This window comes from Pantherophis guttatus, chromosome 2 (genome assembly GCF_059756535.1).
Source record: "Pantherophis guttatus breed Tessera chromosome 2, ASM5975653v1, whole genome shotgun sequence".
In the NCBI taxonomy this organism is placed as follows: domain Eukaryota; kingdom Metazoa; phylum Chordata; class Lepidosauria; order Squamata; family Colubridae; genus Pantherophis; species Pantherophis guttatus.
In genome coordinates, this window is record NC_142064.1 from 262566095 (window position 1) to 262587863 (window position 21769).

Below are 21769 nucleotides of genomic sequence, written 5' to 3' on the forward strand. Positions count from 1 at the left end.
CCCCCTCTTTTTTAGTTCAGCCCCTCAGCTATCATGTGGCTGCTAGTCCTTCTCTTTGTCAGACTAGACACAGCCAATTCCTGCAACCGTTTTAGTCCCCGGAACCTCTTGGTTGCTCTTCTCTGCACTCTTTCCAGAGTCTCAACGTCTTTGTTGCATTGGTGACCAAAACTGGATCCAGTATTCTAGGCAGTGGTGGGATTCAGCCGGTTCGCACCACTTCGGGAGAACCGGTTGTTAATTTTCTGAGCAGTTTGGCAAACTGGTTGTTGGAAGAAATCATTAGGGCAGAGAACCGGTTGTTAAATTACGTGAATCCCACCACTGATTCTAGGGGTGGTCTTTCTTGCTAAGACCAAGTAGTACAAAGGGTACAAAGCAGTACTAACACTACAGGCGATCTTGCAACTGTTGCTACAGCCCACTGGCTTTTTTGGCAGCTATAATGCACTGCTGGCTCCTATTTAAGAATTTTAACTGATTGTTTTATTGTTGTGAGCTGCCCTGAGTCTTTGGAGATAGGGCGGCATATAAATTTTATTAATAAATAAATAAATAAATAAATATAATGCACTGCTGTCTCCTATTTAAGTGATTGTCCACTAGGACTCCAAGCTCCTTTCACGGTTACTCCAGTTGAGCCAGGCACCACCTATTCTAGACCTGTGCGTTTGTTTTTTTCTTGCCCGAGTGTAAAACTTGACTTTTCTCATCAAAGAATTGCATTTTGCTGCATAGGCCCCAGGGATCGACTCTGTCAAGATCCTTCTGAATCTTGAGTGGGTCTAAAGTGCTGGCTAAAGTGGTTGGTGTCCTTTGCAAATTTGATGAGTGCCTCTTCAATCCCCTCATCTCCGACACTCCTTCTGGGATCTCTGCTGCTGCCAGGAGGCCGAGGGGCCCCAGGAGCTTTGCAGCTGCCTGCACCAGCTGTGCTCTCATCAGTGGCTGCGGCTGGAGCATCTGCTGTCCCTGCTGCCCCGGGGGTTGGGAAAAGATGAGGTGAGGAGGGGGTCTTATCCTGGGAGCTGGGGGTGGAAGGATCAGGGATCTTGTAATGTCTGTGAGAAATCACATCAATCCAGAACATGTCTGGATCTCCTAATACTTGGAGAACTGATCTCATCTGGAAGCAAATGTTTCTGTTTGCCCTTGGGGAGAATTCCCTGGGAGGAAAGATAAATTCCAGCCTGTTCAAATCTCCCACCTCCCTGAGGGATGTAAGAGGGTCCAGAGTTTAAGGGACCAGACAGGATTGCTTGTCCAACCTCCCTTTGCTCAAGTCCAGGGATGAATTAAGGGCGTTTTTCCCTTTCAGCTGATATTATTCATGCTCTTCGTCCTCAGTGACAATAGAGCAAAACCTGATTTTACAGGCTTACATCTCTCTGTTTTTCTTTGCAAACAGTCTCTGAGAAAAGGCATCTAGAAAACGGGTGTTGGGATGGAGCTGTGGTACCTGGGAATTATCTTGGGAGGCAGGGAAGAGCTGCAGACTGGACAACCTTCAGGAAAAAGGAGTGTGTGATGCATGGAAAGGTTCTGACCTGGATTCCTGAGACAATAAAAACACACGCTTAGTCCCACAAACCCTCTTTTTATTTCAACGGCTGTGAATTATGTCCATTCACAGCCCATAATGAGTCACAAATAGTTTGTTAAGCGTCCGACAGAAGTCTCACAGTCCTTCGGGATAAGGCTGATAAGCACCCACCTCGATCTCCCTTGACCCGCTGCCAAAGACCTAATTGGCAATAAGCGATGCAAGGCCACACGGAGCACAGAGACAAAAACGGAGCTTCAAAATGTAAACCGACCAGAATGAACAACGTTGCTTCCTGCAAAGGCTCACGTGCCTTTATTCCTCTTTTATGTCTGATGGGGCAGGCCAATCATCTCCAAGCCCTATTCACGAGTTGTCCATTTTTTCTTAACTGTTCTTGCCTTCTGGCAACTCTGCGCATGTGCGCACTGGGAACAGGCGCTGCCTCGCTGATGTCCAAGTCTGGAGGCTCTGGAGGCAGCACATACCACCCAGATGGCCCTGGCCCCCTCTCTGCCTCAGATGCAGAGCCCTCGTCCGAGCCTTCCCCAGACTCCAGGACTGCCCCATGTTCCTCCCCAACCTCCTCACTGTCCGACTCTGCTACCAGCTCCACAGGCCGCCTGCGGACCACAACAGGAGAGTGTTTCAGAAAGAATTCTCTAGCTTCCCAGAGAGTAAAAGGAGACGGTGTGACAAATACTTTCAGAGTTGCAAGATTCTGTATTGTAACCTTACATTGAGAGATTGAGCTAGTACTAATTTTTATGTTTGTTGTCTGGACTACCTTGAAGGGCTGACCAATGTCTCCTCCAATCAGGATTCCCAGACCAGGGATGTACAGACCTAGCCTGAATCCAAAGGGGCTTCTGTCCCCAACAACAGCCTTTCTCAAACACACACACACACACAAATGTCTGTGTCCACATCTCATTTGTTGGACCCTAGTTTTGTGATTATTTAGAAATCTTAGTTGGAGCTGTTCACAGTGAATGTAATAAGGACAAATACACCCACTTCTTTTTCTTGAACACAACATGGCTCACTGACTATAGATTTGCTCCATCAGAATCTTTCTCTTTTAATTTTTAAATTCTTAATTGAACAACTGCTGAAAATTTGTTCCTCCAAAGAGTTCTGATGCAAAAAGTCTCCTACAGTTACAAAGAAGGAAATACAAATTTATTTATTCATCATATTATACAAATATAATCAATATGAATATAAATATGAATTTATTATATTTTGTAGTCAAAGTTTTTCTTCGTATACTTCAGCTGTCATACATTCATATTTCAAGTAAAAGGAAATCTCAATATGAAAATATACAATATTCGATTAGTATTTCCTACGGATGGAAGCCCTGAGGTCACTTAAATTCTCAGCAACTCAACTGACTTATAAAAAGAATCCCATTTTTCAGGTGAAAAGTATTTCCAATAGCAAAATCAAAGCCAAGGGGACTCCAGTTTTAAATGCTCTGGACTTTTACAGTGCAAAATCAGGCAGCCCTGAGCATTTTGGGAGGCTATAAAAACCCATCGGAGTAAAAAGGCAGGTCAATTTCTTGTGTACAAATAGTCCTCCACATATGACCACAATTGAACCCAAAAATTTGTTGCTAAATGAGTTTTGCTCTTTCTTGCCACGGTTGTAAAGTGAATCACTATCGGTGTCCTGTTAGGAACATGGTTCAGTGTCTCCAGAGACTCCCAGCCATCCAGGTGAGGGTTGTCCCAAAGGTGCTTTTTCAAGAGGCACCTGGGCTTTTCTTGCTTCTCATCCAAGAGGTCCCCTCAGTAACACGGTTGTTCAGTGAATCTGGCTCCCGCATTTCCTTGGCTCCTGGTAACCCCAGGGTGCCCCAACCGTCATAAATTCGAGTCCATTTTCAAGCATCTGAATGTTCACCAGGAGACCACGAGGACCCTGCAACTGCTGTAAGTCGTAATTCCCTTTCTTCAGTGCCATTGAAACTTTGAATGGTCACTAAGGCAGCCGTTGACTTAGTCCTTATTCAAGGACGACCTGTATATGAAGAGAGGAAAGTATGAAGGTGGCCGGCCTTTTGCTGAGTCTCTGCTGATAAAGACTCTTTGCTCTTTGTTCCGTGGAGGGTCTGGGAGAGTCCTGAAGAAACCTCCTCAGGCACCAGCTGGATCTGGGCATGCAGGCCTGTGAGATTCTCCAGCAGGAGCCAGAAGGACGGGGTGGACGCGTGGGTGGGTGGATAGATAGACGGAGGGGTGGGCGATGGTGGATCATTCTGCTGCAAACAGACATCAGGGCCACTTCCTGGAACTACCGTAACCACCAAGCGGTGAACAGTTCAAGAGCAGAATAAAATATGCTGCCTCTCTGGATCCACCTGAAAAAAACAAATAGAAGACCAATGTAAGACAAATTGGAGACATAAAAAACACTTTGGATTTAAAAATGTTCCCATCTCTTGATGTGGGAATATCCTTAGAATTTGTTCAGAAGGAATATCGGCTCTTGGATTGGATCCTTTTGTAAATTTTCCCTCTGAAATCTTATATCAGTTGGCACAGGGCAGCATTGGGTTCTCCCGAACTCAACACTGAGGATGAGAAGAAGATGCTGAGCTCTGGGTCCTATTCAGGGGGCCCTGGAGGGGGAAGTCCTAGGGCCGTGATGGCGAACCTATGGCACAGGTGCCACAGGTGGCACACGGAGCCATATCAGTGGGCATATGAGCGTTGCCGTAGCTCAGCTCCAACATGCATGTGTGCGCCGGCCAGCTGATTTTTGGGCCTTTCGGTCCCACCGGAAGTTGGGAAATGGGCTGCTTCCTGCCTCCAGAGGGCCTCCCGGGGGGGGGAGGCCGTTTTCGCCCTCCTCAGGCTCCTAGAAAGCCTCTGGAGCCTGGGGAGGTTGAAAAACAGGCCTACCAGGCCCACCGGGCCATCACATGCTAAAAGCGGGGGGCAGGGGGGCATCCGCACACATGCGCAGTGGCGGGGCGCATTGTGTTATGGGTGTGGGCACACACGTGGGTGACTTCCCCGTGCTCCCCCTGCTTTTGGCACATGAGGGCAAAAAGGTTAGCCATCTCTGTCCTAGGGAATCCAAGCATTGAGTGAGGCAAATGGGCTGCCACTGATAAGCTTGCTCCTCATTCCTCAGCTGTCCAGATCAGAGATGGGCAGTTCAAGATGGAGGGTTACATTTCAAAAGAGTCACACATTAAGTAGATAGCAATAGCACTTAGACTGATATACGGATTCATTGTGCTTTTACAGCCCTCTCTAAGCGGTTTACAGAGTCAGCCTATTGGTCCCAACAATCTGGCTCCTCATTTTACCCACCTCAGAAGGATGGAAGGCTGAGTCAACCTTGAGCCTGTGAGAATTGAACTGCTGACAGTCAGCATAAGTAGCCTGCAGCACTGCCTTCTAAGCACTGTGCCACCGCAGTGGTTAGAAGGGAATCAGGTTTGAAATGTTTACCTGAATCCTGACTAATTCTCACTGGAACCCACATATATCCCCCAAACTCAAATTTGCTTACCATTGCCAGAGAAAGAGAAAATGGAAGTTCCAAGGAAGCAAAGATCCCTCTTGATCTGTGAAGAAACAGACATGGGACAGTTTTGACAGCTGAACCCCAAAGAGTTTCAGCAAAGCTGCCCCACAAAGTAGCTTTCAACAGTCAATATACTCCAAAGACTCTCCCTATATATTGATTGTTTACTAGTATGTTTTGATTGCTTATTTGCACCCTATGATTATCACTAAGTGTTCTACCTTATGATTCCTGAGGAATGTATCTCGTCTTTATGTATACTGAAAGCATATGCACCAAAGACAAATTCCTTATGCGTGCAATCACAATTGCCAATAAAGAATTCTATTCTATTCTACATCGATCCCTTGGCTATTAATTATCTAGTGCTCATTCCATATTTTCTGGCACCCCCTTTTCCCAGGATCCCAGGGGGCTTCTGCGCAAGGAGAAGGAGCTGCCACCAAGACCCTCCCCCACACCCGCCTTTCATGCTGCAGGCAATTCCTCTGCAGGGGTGGCAGGCAGAGCACGATCCCCTCTTCCCTCTCGCACTCAGGCAGAGCACGATCCCCTCTTCCCTCTCACACTCACCTCCGACCAGAGGATTCTCAGGCTGGATCTGTAGAGGGGTCCCAGACTGTAATCCATCCTGAGCTGCAAGAGCAACAGAGGTCAAATTCAGACTGTTGGTCGCCATCGGGGCTCTTTGGGGGAGGGGCGTGATTTGGGGCATTCGGTCCCCATCCAGTTTCCCTCCCAGGGTTCTTACTCAGGGCCTCCCAGGAACGGTGGGTGCCCAGAGAAACGCAAGGATGGCAGAGCCTCACCTGAGACTAGAGAAAGGTCCAGTTCCACCTTCAGACACAAACCTCTCTGGGCTTCCTTTGGACCTGCAAGGGGACAATTGACCAGAGATGAAAACAGAGACACACAGACACACAGACACACAGACTGAAGATGCCTCAACATTTGTCAAGAGCTTTTCTTTGACCTCTTCATGCTAAAATAGGTGAAGGCAGGTAAAGAAAGGAAGGGGCTTTGGGGCTAAATGTGGGAATGTGCTGGGGGAGCCCCCCCAAATTATAATCCCATCACTCTCCCTCCCCGAGCTCCCTTTGCAGCCAAGGAGTCTCCCTCCCTCTCCCAGGCGGTTCTTCCCCTCCCACGACCCCCTTCAGCCCCTGAGGGGCCCAAGAGAGCCAGAGGCGAAAGGCCCAAGGAGATTCCAGCCCCTCCACAAACTGACCTCTGAATCTGTGGGGCCCTGGTCGGAGGGCCAGAAGGAGGGACACCTCCAGGCTCCTTGGTCCTGCAACAAGGAAAGTAAGAGTAAGAGTTACACCTTTGATCCCAGAGGAAGATTTATCCAAAATCCCAGATGTGGTGGCATTTTCCGGAATTAGGGGAAGATGGAGGGTTTAGGTGCTCCCTGCCCCACGGCTGGTGGCAGCTCCTTCCGCAGGTGGGTTTTGACGGAGTGGATCCCGCCTCTTACATTTCATGTTCCTCGTGGAATTTAGATTCTCCGCACCGAGAGACTCTGGGCGGTGTATAATTTCAAGAGAAACAGCTACATCGGTCTCAAAGTACGAGACATCATCAGAAGGATCCAAAGCCGTATAAAAGGAGGCTGCATCGAGAAAAGGTCCCTCTCCATCTCCCTGACTGCCCGCAGGCCCCTCGGAGCCCCTCTGGCCTGTCTTGGGCGGCCAGAGGCTCCCGCTGCCCCCCTTTCCGCCCTGGGCGAGAGCAGCGGGAGAGGAGCGGCGTCCCCTCCCCTCTTCTGGATCCGCATCTCCCCGCCTCACTCACTGTTGTTCATGGCTCCTTCTCCACGGAACACAAGCCGCCGAATAGCCAGCAGACGCCCAGGTGTCTCTCATCCACGAGAGGTAGCGGCTTATATAGCCGAGGACGGGCACCGGCACATCGCTGACACATAACGCCTCAGGTTCCCAGGCTACGGCCGACGGTGCACCCCTGACACGTAATGCCTTAGGTTCCCGGGCGACGGGCGACGGTGCACCACGGCCAGGGAGCAGCTGAAAGAGCTGGCCTAGGCTCAAGCTCCACCTCAAGGGCGCTTCCGCATATGCCCCTCCCACCCCCCAAAAACCCATAGCCTCCTTCCCGGCTACCCCGCTCCGGACTGCTTACCCGACCCGGAAAAATTGGGGAACGTTTAGGATAGTCACGGGGGGGGAGGGGCGGGATGGGACCACAACCCCGTGAGCGGATTCTTTCCTTGAGTAGATTCTTTTCTTCATATACTGTATTCGGGTTTTTTATTTTGAAGATTTTATTACACCCCGCCCTCTGTGACTCAAAGGCGGGGCATCTAAATCCGTCAAAAAAAGTGAGATTAAGGAGGCGATTCGCTGCCAAGAGTGTCTTTTCCTTTTTTGTTGCTGTTGTTTAGCAGCACTATTTTCTATGACATTCAACATGTAAAATGTGAAATTTTGGAAGGTCCCTTCCAGCTCTAGTGATCTCTCGCTGGAGGCTTCAGGAACCTACAGATCCCTCACCTGGGAAGAGGGACACAAGGTCCTTTCCCCACTGGCCTTTCAGGGACCACTTTCTACCACCTGTATTTTGTGGGAGGCTGGGGACGCAGCTGCAAAGCCAGTGGGATCCCTGTCGGCTGTAAGGGGAGAGGGCCGATCAGGTGCCATGAATGATGGACATTGAAGGACAGGAGAGACCAGGCTCCCTACCAAGATCAAAGCAGTGCGAGCCAGGCTGTTCCCCAGGACTCTGTATGGGAGGGAAAGTGGGACTTGGAAGGAGAAGAGCCAACAAGGACTTTGGAGGCAGCACAAAAGCTTCCTGTGTCCTTTTCTTTGCAGGACATGCCAACCTCCACAGGATACTTGCCGCCTCATCTCGTGGGAGGCAGGCAGGCAGGGAGCATGTGCAGAGAGCAGGTGGAGACTCTCTTAGGCAGTAAATGTACAAAGAGAACATTTTAAATCCTTGTTATACTTCGGCTTCCTAGCTGAGCCTTTTTTATCCCCTCAAAGGAGCTGTCCTAAAGCTTCCTGGAATTCTCGCATGTCCAGCAGGAGCCCCGGATTAGATTTCCAGTCAACGTAAACGAGGCTCTCGCTGCTCAAAGATTTTGCCTCCATTCTGTACAGGTGGTCCTCAGCCTATGACCACAATTGAGCCTGAAATTGATGTTGCTAAGGGAAAAATTTGTTAAATGAGTTTTGCCCCGTTTTATGGCTTTTCTTGCCACATTTGTTAAGTGAATCACTGCAGTTGTTAAATTAATAACACGGTTGTTAAGTGAATCTGGTTTTCCCCTTGACTTTGCTTGTGTTGTGGCCCCTCAGCGGCCTGTGCAGCTAGTAGCTGATTCCGACAGCAGGGAGGCTGGTGTGGTGCTGCAATGAAAGGTGTTTTCAATGGAAGGATCTCTGTGGGCCTAGTCGCAGGAAGGGAAGACAGCGAGGGAAATCAAACCCCAACACATCTTTTCTAGGGAAAAAAAAGGCACCTACAGTATTTACTGTATTTTTCGGTGTATAAGATGCACCTTTTTACCCTCAAAAAGGGGGTGAAAATCTGGGTGCGTCTTATACGCCGAATGTAGCCCCGCCCACCCACCGGCCCCCACCCTTCGGCTATTTTCGGGCAGTTCCAGGCGGCGGGGATCTGGGTCGGGGCCGGCAGCTTCGGGGAACAAGGCGGGTGCCACGATTTGCGGCTGGTGCCCCTCTGGCCGCCCAGCGGCAGCTCAGGGCAGACAATGTTCCCGATGACGTCACTCCCCAGCAATGTGAGGAGCGGCCGCCGCGGCTGCCTAAACCCGCTCCGCGCCCAGGAGCCAAGCCGAGAGGAACGGGAGCTCCTAAAGTAAAAGGCCCCTCCTTTCCAGCCACCGCTGCCCGGATTCCCCCAATGCAATTCTCAGAGGCCTGCAATGTGCAGCGGGGGGAACTGGGAACCGTTTTGGATTCGGGGTGGGGATTGCAGCGCTTTTCTTCCCATTGCACATTGCAGAGCCCCGCAACAGTTCTGTGATTACTCAGAGACCTTAGTCGGTGCTGTTAAGGGTGAACTTAAGAAAGACAAATTCACACACTTTTTCACGAAGAGAACGTGGCTCAGTGACTGCAGATTTTCTCCATCGGGATCCGTTAATTTTTTCATATTTTATTGAACAAGTACCGGAAATTGGGTTTTCCAAACAGCTCTGATACAATCTGCCCCTTGATAGTACCGAGTCCCTTTTTCGATATTTGAACCAGTTTCCTACAGTTAGAAAGAAGCAAATACACATTTATTTATTTATTTATTTATTTATTTATTTATTCTTCACGTCCTACAAATATAATTTGGTGCCTCTGCCAGCGAAAAACGGCACTTGGGAGGGTCGTGCTGGGGGGGGGGGTTGCGATGGCAGAGGGAGGGCGAGCAAAACCAAAGCAAAAAGCAAAGAAAGAACAAAAAGGAGAAATGCTTCTTTGCATTTGAGCAGCCAAGAAGGGCCAGAAAAGGAGAAAAGGGGAGGAGGAAAGGCAAATTAAAAGAAGGAAAGAGAGGAAGGGAGCAAGGAAGGGTTGCCCCCCCCACCCGCTCCGCTTTGCCTTCAGCCCTCATTCTTTCCTAGCCCTGAGACTGCGGGGCCTTGGAGTCCATGGGGCACAAAGGGGCCGGAGGGCCTCCACCCGGACTCGCAAAAGCGCCCGCAGCTCCGTTTCTCCTTGTCCGGCGCGTCAGATGAGGAAGTGCAAACACGGAAAGCCCCAGAAGAGAACTGCTGAGTTTCCTCTACGCGGCACACCCTTCGGTCGACCTCTGGGCAGCCCTGCCAGCCAGTCCACGGGAGCCGTGAAGCGGTGCGAGGAGGGAAGCGGGGGCGGCCCAGAACACCCGTTGCCTCTACTTACTCCACGGCCACCGCTACTCCTCCTCCAACTCCGCCCGGGCCTTTCTGGGTTTTTTCTGTGGGGGGCGGACCGGCCGGGCCGCTGCTGCCTTCGCTGCTTCCCGACGCCGAGGGAGGAAAGTCTAGAACGAGGCGCCCCGGGTGCAGCACACAGCCGAAAGACCGCCGCTCCCTCCCGCCACCCGCCCTTCCCCCTCCGACGGAACAAGGCGCAGGCCCCAACCCTTCGGACCGGGAGACCGGGGCATTTGGCGAGTTATCCCACCCGGAGACCTTCTGCGCGCCGGTATAAGAGCAGGCTGGCGTGGGAGACGGGGGGGGCTCTGTCCAGCCTCTCCCTGGCAAGGATGCGCCCGCCGATTCCCGCCCCCGCTGTGGCCCTGGGGGACAAGGCCATCTTTGGGTGCCCAAGAGGCGCTCTGCGTGTCTGTGTCTTCCGAGGGGAGGGGACCCTTCGCTTCAGTTCTCCTCTCCGTCCTCCGGCTCCGATATACTGTGAACGGTGCAAGCGTAGAAGGGGAAGCGGCCTCAGCGCCACATGCGCTGCATAGACCCCCTCCAGACACACCCTCGAGACTGGCGCTGCTACGATCCTTCTGGTAAATAAGGCTCCGATTGCGACTCCCTCGCTGGTTGTTTTGCGTGGAGACGAGACTCTCCCTTGCATTGGGCCGCTCCGTCGTTTGGACTCCCAGCGAGAAGATCCGAGGCTCTTCGGCTGATGGATGAAAGCGACGTTTCCATTGCGGCTGATGTTTTCCGTTCTCACTGACAATATATCAGCCCCAGGATAATCCTCCTTCGAGGGGGAATGGATTTTTAAGGGTTTTTAATACTTAATATTGATTTTGTCTGTTTTTATTGTTGTGAGCGGCCCTGAGTCCTTTTCGGAGAGAGGGCGGCATATAAACTTGATGAACAAGAATAAGAATCCGGAAGCGGCGCAGCATGACTGGCTGGGAAAATGCCGGGCTCCGAGGAGCTTGGAAAAAACCAGCCAGAGGAACCGAGGTGGGGGGGGGAGGGGGGGCGTCTTCGGACCGAAACTGTCCTGTAGGGACAGTGAAGAAGGAGAGGCAGCTCAGTGTCTAAAGAGGGACAGGTAAGTCCCTTGGGTAGCCCGAGAAACTCTCCGGGGGTGGGGTGGGGGGCCATCAGGGTGAATCGCCGTGAAGCTGGAGCCTCTGGAGCAAGCCATGTGCAGGAGGGAAGACTAGGACAGAGTGTTGCTGTTGGGTGAGGGATTGGCCAACCCATAGACAATAACATGAAAATTCTAAATATTTGAAACGACTAAAATTACCCCGCGTGGAAATAGCGGCAAAAGAGCGGCAGGGGGAGATGGCGGATGGAGAGAGAAAGTGGGAATGACAAGCGCGCCATCGAAGAACCGGACGAAAGGATTCAAAGTGATTGATAAATGGAAATGGAAATTTGGAACTTGGATTTAATGTGGATTGGATTACAAACTGATTGGTAGTGTATACAGGTGACAGAAGAACTGGAAAAGTGGCTTTTTCTCTTTTTGGACCTGGTTAAAAACGGATGTGGATCACAAATAAAATGGGGATTTGTTAATTAGCTGAGTGGAACTGTGGATTAGAGAGAGAAATCTGCAGGAGAACGAACAACCCCGGCGGAGAAAAGCTTAGAAAGAGGCGCCCCGGGTGCAGCACACAGCCGAAAGACCGCCGCTCCCTCCCGCCACACGGCCTTGCCGGTGCCCCCCCCTCCTCCGACGGAAGAAGGACAGGCCGCAACCCCTCGGACCGAGAGACCGGGGCATTTGGCGAGTTATCGCGGGCGGCGGCCCACCCAGAGATCTTCTGCACCCCGGTAAGGCCGCCGTGGGAGACGGGGGCCCCTGCCCAGCCTCTCCCAGGCAAGTGTGCGCCCTCGGATTCCCGCCACCGCTGTGGCCCGGGGGGCAAAGGGGGGCAACGCCAGTCTTTGGGTACATTTGGCCCATGGACCGTCGCCTTCTAGTGGTCGCGGGGAGAAGGGTTTTCTAGGGTCTGCAAAGGAAGGAACCAGGCAAAGGTACCGTTAAGGTCCCGCGCGTCAGATGAGGAAGTGCAAACACGAGAAGGGCATCTGCGCGCTGACTTTCCTCTACGCGGCACCCCCTTTGGCTTCGGCGTCGGCTTCGGCTTTTGTTTCTGCTCCGGGTGGGTCGGCCTCTGGGCAGCCCTGCCAGCCCGTCCACGGGAGGGAAGAGGGAGCGGCCCAGAACACCCGTTGCCTCTACTCCTAACTTACTCCACGGCTACCGCTACTCCTCCTCCGACTCCGCCCGGGCCTTTCTGGGGTTTTTGGGTGTGGGGCGGAAAAACGACGCTCGCTCCCGCCACACGCCCTTGCCGGTGCCCCCCCTCCCACTCCGACGGAAGAAGGCACGGGCCGAAACCCCTCGGCGTCCGGACTGCCCGACGGACCGGGAGACCGGGGCATTTGGCGAGTAATCCCGCGCGACGGCCCATGTTGCGTTCATCCTAGCGGGCTCCTCGTGAGAGGTTCAGATTAGAGAAAGCACAAGGACAGGTGTTTCTCGGGAGGAGAGAGCCCAGAGCTGACTCCGTCACCCTCTTTTATTAAGCAAGGGTATTGGGAGTATCAGAAGGCATGATTACAGCTATACATTCTCATATTACATCCGTGATACAAAGGATTTTCTCCATATGTGGACATAACTTTCACATCCTACCATATTACAGTAAATCACGTGAATTCTAGGAAAGCGATACTTAAGGTGAAACAAAACTTAACTCTGGCTATGTTATCATATTTGCTGCCAGTTGCTGCCAGCCAAGGGGCCCATCCTCCCAGTATCAGTTTACCTCAAGCCTCAGGAATGTTCTACAAGGAGATGTCTCTGCCTTTGCAAATACAGTCTATGTTCTGAACAAAGAGAGAACGAATAGGGCCCTTCAGTGAGTATCCATATGAACCCGCTTTTTCTACTCAGATTATTTCGGTGCCAAGCTCCATATAGTGTCCAACCAGTTAGACTGGTCTATACATGTACTATGGCCACCTGATTGCCACAGGCCCACCCGGAGATCTTCTGCACGCCGGTACGAGAACAGGCTGGCGTGGGAGACGGGGGCCCCTGTCCAGCCTCCCCCTGCGGGGAGAAGGGTTTTCCATGGTTTGCAAAGTAACGAACCAGACAAACGTACAGATATTTAAACATATATCCTTACTGTGGGTCGTCGCCTCTAGTAGTTGCTCTCTTCCCGGTGTGCAGGAGATCTGCGGGTCGGCTGCCGCGGGGGATAACTGGCCAAATGCCCCGGTTTCCTGGTCCGACAACAATCAATGGGCCACATATACGGGTATCATATATACGCTCTAATCATCCGTTAAGATCCCATCGTTACTTTGCAAAGAGCTCTGGGTACAGGGAGTCTTTGGAGTCTATTGGCTCTTGAAAGGTTCTTTGTAGGGCAGCTTTGCTGAAACTCTTTGGGGTTCAGCTGTCAAAACTGTCCCATGTCTGTTTCTTCACAGATCAAGAGGGAGCTTTGCTTCCTTGGAACTTCCGTGTTCTCTTTCTTAGGCAGTGGTAAGCAAATCTGAGTTTGGGGGATATATGTGGGTTCCATATTTATTTATTTATTTATTTATTTATTTATTTATTTATTTATTTATTTATTTATTCCTTCTGAACAGCGCCGGAAAAGACGCCTGGAGAGCGGTTGGAGGGCCAGTCTCGCTGAATCTGATCGAACACTGGTAAGGTCGCATATTAAGACCTACCTAGTGGCGATAAAGACGGCAAAGTCTAACTACTTTTCCGCCTCTATTGCGTCATCAGGGAATCGTCCGGCCGCCCTGTTTAGGATGACCCGCGCCCTGCTCCATCTGGGAGTGCGGGAGGATCCCTTAGAAGGCAGGGCGGAGGATTTCGGACAATACCTGTATGACAAAATCGCTCAGATCCGGGGGGATTTGGACTCTGACTGGGTAGATCAGGGCAGGGTGACGAGGAACAGTCTTGAGAATGTTATCTGGGAGGAGTTTGATGCTGTGACTCCCGATGATGTGGACAGGATTTTGGGGAGACTTAGTGCGGCCACATGTTTACTGGACCCGTGTCCCTCCTGGTTGGTACTGGCTTCCCGGGAGGTTACACGAGGCTGGCTCCAGGGCGTCATTAATGCTTCGTTGAGTGAGGGTCACTTCCCCGCTGCCCTGAAAGAGGCGGTGGTGAGGCCTCTCCTCAAGAAGCCGTCCCTGGACCCAGCAATATTGGCTAACTATCGTCCTGTCTCCAACCTTCGCTTCATTGCGAAGGTTGTTGAGAGTGTGGTCGCGCAACAGTTTCCACAATTCCTGGAGGAAACATCCTATCTAGATCCGTTCCAGTCGGGTTTCAGGTCTGGGCACAGCACGGAAACGGCATTGGTCGCGTTGGCGGATGATCTCTGGAGGGCTCGGGACAGGGGTTACTCCTCTGTTCTGGTCCTATTAGATCTCTCAGCGGCTTTTGATACCATCGACCATGGTATCATGCTGCACCGGCTGGAAGAGTTGGGGGTGGGAGGCACCGTGTTGCGGTGGTTCTCCTCCTTTCTCTCCGACCGGTCGCAGTTTGTGTTGGCAGGGGGGCAGAGGTCGACCTCGAGGCCTCTCATTTGTGGAGTGCCGCAGGGATCGGTCCTCTCGCCCCTTCTGTTCAACATTTATGTGAAGCCGCTGGGCGAGATCATCCGTGGCTTTGGGGTGAGATACCACCAGTACGCTGATGACACCCAGCTGTACATTTCCACCCCAGGCCACCCCAACGATGCCCTTGAAGTGATGTCCCAGTGCCTGGAGGCTGTGCGGATCTGGATGGGGAGGAACAGGCTCAGGCTCAACCCTTCCAAGACTGAGTGGCTGTGGCTCCCGGCATCCCGATATAGTCAGTTGACTCCATCACTGACTATTGGGGGCGAGTCTTTGGCCCCCACTGAAAGGGCTCGCAATCTGGGAGTCCTCCTGGATAGGCAGCTGTCTTTGGAGGAACATCTGACGGCTGTTACCAGGGGGACCTTTTATCAGGTTCGCCTGATTCGCCAGTTGCGGCCCTTTCTTGATCGGGATTCCTTGTGCACAGTCACTCACGCCCTCGTCACCTCTCGCCTTGACTACTGCAACGCTCTCTACATGGGGCTCCCCTTGAAGAGCACCCGGAGGCTCCAGCTGGTCCAGAATGCAGCAGCGCGGGTAGTGATGGGAGCAACATGGCGCTCCCATGTAACACCGCTCCTGCGCGAGCTGCACTGGCTCCCGGTGGTCTTCCGGGTGCGCTTCAAGGTGTTGGTTATCACCTTTAAAGCGCTCCATGGCATAGGGCCTAGTTATCTCCGAGACCGCCTGCTGCTACCGACGACCTCCCACCGACCCGTGCGCTCCCACAGAGAGGGCCTCCTCAGGGTGCCATCAGCCAAACAATGTAGGCTGGTGGCCCCCAGGGGGAGGGCCTTCTCTGTGGGGGCTCCTACCCTCTGGAATCAGTTGCCCCCGGAGATAAGAAGAATCCAGGACCTCAATGCCTTCCGTCGTTCCCTGAAAACCCATCTTTTTCAACAAGCCGGGTTGGCCTAAGAAGAAATTTTTAAAATTTTAAAATTTTTAAATTCTTTTAATTAGTCTGTGATTCTTAACTTTCGGGCCAAAATTTATATATATTTTTAAATGTTTTAATATTTGTATCCTATGTTTTTTATCTTGGCTGTACACCGCCCTGAGTCCTCAGGGAGAAGGGCGGTATATAAATTGGAAATTAAATTAAATTAAATTAAATTAAAATTCTAAGGATATTCCCATATCAAGAGATGGGGACAATTTAAATCCAAAGTGTTCTTTATGTCTCCAATTTGTCTTATATTTGTCTCCTATTTGTTGTTTCAGGTGGATCCAGAGAGGCAGCATATTTTATTCTGCTCTTGGGCTTGGTGGTTAAGGTAGTTCCAGGAAGTGGCCCTCTCCAGCCTTGAGGTTTGTTTGCAGCAGAATGATCCACCATCGCCCACCCCTCCGTCTATCCACCCACCCGTCCACCCCGTCCTTCTGGCTTCTCACAGGTCTGCATGCCCAGATCCAGCTGGTGCCTAAGGAGGTTTCTTCAGGACTCTCCCAGACACTCCACAGAACAAAGAGCAAAGTCTTTATCAGCAGAGACTCAGCAAAAGGCCGGCCATCTTCATACTTTCCTCCCTGAGAAGTTTCATATACAGGTCGTCCTTGAATAAGGACTAAGTCAACGGCTGCCTTAGTGACCATTCAAAGTTTCAATGGCACTGAAAAAGGTGAATTATGACTTACAGCAGTTGCAGGATCCTCACGGTCTCCTGATGAAAATTCAGGTGCTTGAAAATGGACAAATATTTATGACATTTGGGGCACCCTGGGGTTACCAGGAGCCAAGGAAATGCGGGAGCGAGATTCACTGGACCACCATGTTACTGAGGGGACCTCTTGGATGAGAAGCAAGAAAAGTCCAGTTGCCTCTTGAAAAAAGCACCTTTGGGACAACCCTCACCTGGATGGCTGGGAATCTCTAGATGTCGGACCATCTGCCTAACTTGAGAACTGCAGTGATTCACTTTACAACTGTGGCAAAAAAGAGCAAAACTCATTTAGCCACAAAATGTTGGGCTCAGTTGTGGTCATACGTGGAGGACTACTTGGACACAAGAAATTGACCTGCCTTTTTATTCCGATGGGTTTTTATAGCCACCCAAAATGAGCCATGCAGCCATTCTCAGGGCTGCCTGATTTTGCACTGTAAAAGTCCAGAGCATTTATAACTGGAGTCCCCTTGGCTTTGATTTTGCTATTGGAAATTCTTTGCACCTGAAAAATGGGATTCTTTTTATAAGTCAGTTGAGTTGCTGAGAATTTAACTGACCTCAGGGCTTCCATCCGCAGGAAATACTCATTGAGTATATTTTCATATTGAGATTTCCTTTTACTTGAAATATGAATGTATGACAGTTGAAGTATACGAAGAAAAACATTGACTACAAAATATAATAAATTCATATTTATATTTATATTGATTATATTTGTATAATATGATGAATAAATAAATTTGTATTTCCTTCTTTGTAACTGTAGGAGACTTTTTGCATCAGAACTCTTTGGAGGAACAAATTTTCAGCAGTTGTTCAATTAAGAATTTAAAAATTAAAAGAGAAAGATTCTGATGGAGCAAATCTATAGTCAGTGAGCCATGTTGTGTTCAAGAAAAAGAAGTGGGTGTATTTGTCCTTATTACATTCACTGTGAACAGCTCCAACTAAGATTTCTAAATGATCACAAAACTAGGGTCCAACAAATGAGATGTGGACACAGACATTTGTGTGTGTGTGTGTGTGTGTGTGTGTGTGTGTGTGTGTGTGTGTGTTTGAGAAAGGCTGTTGTTGGGGACAGAAGCCCCTTTGGATTCAGGCTAGGTCTGTACATCCCTGGTCTGGGAATCCTGATTGGAGGAGACATTGGTCAGCCCTTCAAGGTAGTCCAGACTACAAACATAACAATTAGTACTAGCTCTATCTCTCAATGTAAGGTTACAATACAGAATCTTGCAACTCTGAAAGTATTTGTCACGCCTTCTCCTTTTACTCTCTGGGAAACTAGATAATTGTTTCTGAAACACTTTCCTGTTGAGGTCCGCAGGCAGCCTGTGGAGCTGGTAGCAAAGTCGGACAGTGAGGAGGTTGGGGAGGAACATGGGGCAGTCCTGGATTCTGGGGAAGGCTCAGACGAGGGCTCTGCATCGGAGGCAGAGAGGGGGCCAGGGCCATCTGGGTGGTATGTGCTGCCTCCGGAGCCTCCAGAGTCGGACATCAGCGAGGCAGCGCCTGTTCCCAGTGCGCGCATGCGCAGAGTTGCCAGAAGGCAAGAACAGTTAAGAAAAAATGGACAACTTGTGAATAGGGCTTGGAGATCCATCAGACATAAAAGAGGAGCAAAGGCACGTGAGCCTTTGCAGGAAGCAACGTTGTTCATTCTGGTCAGTTTACATTTTGAAGCTCCGTTTTTGTCTCTGTGCTCCGTGTGGCCTTGCACCACTAGTTGCCAGTTAGGTCTTTGGCAGCGGGTCAAGGGAGATGAAGGTGGGTGCTTATCAGCCTTATCCCGAAGGACTGTGGCAGGCTTCTGCCGGACGCTTAACAAACTATTTGTGACTCATTAACGGGCTGTGAATGGACATAATTCACAGCCGTTGAAATAAAAAGAGGGTTTGTGGGACTAAGCATGTGTTTTTATTGTCTCAAGAATCCAGGTCAGAACCTTTCCATGCATCACACACCCCTTTTTCCTGAAGGTTGTCCAGTCTGCAGCTCTTCCCTGCCTCCCAAGATAATTCCCGGGTACCACTGCTCCATCCCAACACCCGTTTCCTAGATGCCTTTTCTCAGAGACTGTTTGCAAAGAAAAACAGAGATGTAAGCCTGTAAAATCAGGTTTTGCTCTATTGTCACTGAGGACGAAGAGCATGAATAATATCAGCTGAAAGGGAAAAATGCCCTTAATTCATCCCTGGACTAGAGCAAAGGGAGGTTGGACAAGCAATCCTGTCTGGTCCCTTAAACTCTGGACCCTCTTAGATCCCTCAGGGAGGTGGGAGATTTGAACAGGGTGGAATTTATCTTTCCTCCCAGGGAATTCTCCCCAAGGGCAAACAGAAACATTTGCTTCCAGATGAGATCAGTTCTCCAAATATTAGGAGATCCAGACATGTTCTGGATTGATGTGATTTCTCACAGACATTACAAGATCCGTGATCCTTCCACCCCCAGCTCCCAGGATGAGACCCCCTCCTCACCTGATCTTTTCCCAACCCCCGGGGCAGCAGGGGCAGCAGATGCTCCAGCCGCAGCCACTGATGTCACAGCTGGTGCAGGCAGCTGCAAAGCTCCTGGGGAAGGGAAAAGCTTCAAAATAAGCCCCATGGACGCCTCTGGAGTCTGGGACTTGCAGGAAAGCTTTGGAGCAGAGCAAAGAAGCAGATCGGGTGAGTCTCCAGCAGGGGGCAGGGCAAACAAGAAGGAAATTGGCCCTGGAAGAGTCAGCTATTTCTAAATACTTTGATAAGGGAGAATTAAACATGCCTTCTACTTCTTTGCCACTTAACTTTGTACTCTTACCTTAACAGCTTTAAAGAAGTTTTTTACGGCCGGCCCGTAGGATGCTTTTTAAATCTTTATAACTTTAAATTAAGGAGGCTCCCTGATTGCCCAAAGGCAAGGAGGGGAATGGATGAAGTCGGAATCAGGAAGTCTGAAATTACTGACTTTGGGAATAGTTTCCTGTTTGACCACCAGAGGGATCCAAAGGCCAGAATATTCCTCATTAGTTATCTAGAAAAGAAACCTACTGTTTGATGGTGATTAAACCCTGCAGGGTAAATTACAGAAGAATTTTTAAATATGATGGACAATTTAGTATTGGTAAACTCCTGGAGGAAGAAAAATTGGATTATATTATTCAATGCAACTATTTAGAAAGAAGAAAACGGAAGAAAAGATGCAAAAGTTCTTGGATCAATTTAGAAATACAGAGATGGAATTGCAAAAAACACAAATGGATTCTAAAATTCTACCACAAGATAAATTGCTACATCAGCAACTCTCTCTGTTAACAGCCCGAGCAATAGAAACTAAAGTGAACCATGTGGAAGGGAGGCATTTTGAATTTGCAAATAAACCAGGAAGGCGGCTGGCATGTAAACTGAGAAAGGAAAGGAAAAAGAAAAGGATGGAGAAAAAGCAAGAAGATGATCCAGCAATAACAAATAATGATCTCATCAGAGTCTGTCGGAATGCGGTGGCCATAGTACATGTATAGACCAGTCTAACTGGTTGGACACTGTATGGAGCTTAGCACCGAAATAATCTGACTATGAAAAGCGGGTTCATATGGATACTCTCTGAAGGGCCCTATTTTGTTCTCTCTTTGTTTATAACATAGACTGTATTTGTAAAGATAGAGACATCTTCTTGTGCTACATTCCTGAGAAGTGAAGTGATCAGGAGATGGGCCTCTCGCCTGCTAGTAACTGGCACCAAATAACCAGAGTTAAGTTTTGTTTTACCTTTAGTATCGCTTTCCTAGAATTCACGTAATTTACTGTAATTGGTAAGAATGTGAAACTTATATGGATGCTTTTCTATTTCTTGTATGTAATATGAGATGTGTAGCCATAATAACGCCTTCTGATGACGCTGTATTTTGATAACTAATAAAAGAGGGTGACGGAGTCAGCTCTGGGCTCTCTCATCCCGAGAAACACCTGTCCTTGTGTCTTCTCTAATCTGGACCATACATGAGGAGCCCGCCAGGATGAATGCAACAAGAGTCATTTTTATAACTGTTAGACATTGAACACATAGAAGACTCCCTACAGAAATAAGACACCCCAAAGTTCTTATCAGCTCAAAGACGGAAAGCTCTGTTCCCTCCTGGCAATTTTTGGCTGTAATGGGCACAAACACCCCAGAAAGCAACACTATACAGGACAATACATTGTCAAATCACAATCTGAATATAAGCGCCTCTTTGGGACTTTTCTCAGTTTCAGCACAGTAGATAATTTCATCGAATGTACAGGTGGTCCTCACTTAACAACCACTCAATGACCAACAAAAATATGATGGTGCCGAAGGAAGAGACTTACAACAGGTCCCCAAAGTGATGGCTGTGCAGCCCCCTCACAAACACAGGATTGCAATCGGGATGCTTGGCAACCCAGCCGCACTTACCACCTATTGCCAATCGCCCCACAACCATGGGATCGCGAGAGGCAAACTTTCCTGCTGGTTCCCCTGAAGGCCAAGGATGAAGCCAGCAAGCCAGCAGGGAAGGCCTCAAGCCTTTGCCGCCCGACTGGTTCCTGAGGGCTGCCTGGGTATCCAGAGTGGCCTTTTCCAGCCAGCCTCTGGGAGAGCAAAACTGCTGCTCTTGGCGGAGGGAGTTTGTCCAGCACAAGGCTAAACTTTTCAGGCTCTTCGCTTTCTGGCTGAAGAACTCCTCCAGTGGACAGGGGTTTGTGGGGGGAAATCCTGGCTAAAGGAAGCTTGGACCCCAAAGACCCCAGCCCTCTTCAGCCTATACAAGAGCTCAGTTAGTGACCGTTCCAATTTACAACGGCACTGAAATGTGACTTATTATCATTTTCCACGCTTATGACCATTGCAGCATCCCCATGGTCACAGGATTTACATTCGGATGCTTGAGAAAAGACTCATTATTTATGACGGTTGTGGTATCCCAGGGTCATGTGATTTACGACCTTCTGACAGGCAAAGTCTACAGGTGGAACAAGTGCAGCGATTCACTTAACGAATGTGGCAAGAAAAGTCATAAAATGGGGCAAAACTCACTTAACAAATTTCTCACTTAGAAACATAAATTCTGGGCTCAATTGTGGTCATAAGTTGAGGACTACCTGTACTCCATGTCCAGTAAACCACAGCCGACTCCAAAAGAAAGCAAAACCACACGGTTTCTTCATCCAGGAAATTTCCCCCCACCCCATCCCCCAATTCTACACCCAGGAGACAAAAGCAATGCAAACTTTGATACAGGAAGTATGATTTTATTCTTTTTACTCAAAAATCCCAGCACACAACTGTCTCAAATACATCTCCAGATAAACATTTTGTATATCAAAAACAGTCATGCAGCTTTTTATAGCTTTTTAATGGAACAATTACTGAACATTTGTTCCTTGAAAGAGCTCTGATATCCCATTCTAATCCCAAATCTATTTTTTGTTATTACGTACAAGTTTCCTATTGTTTAAA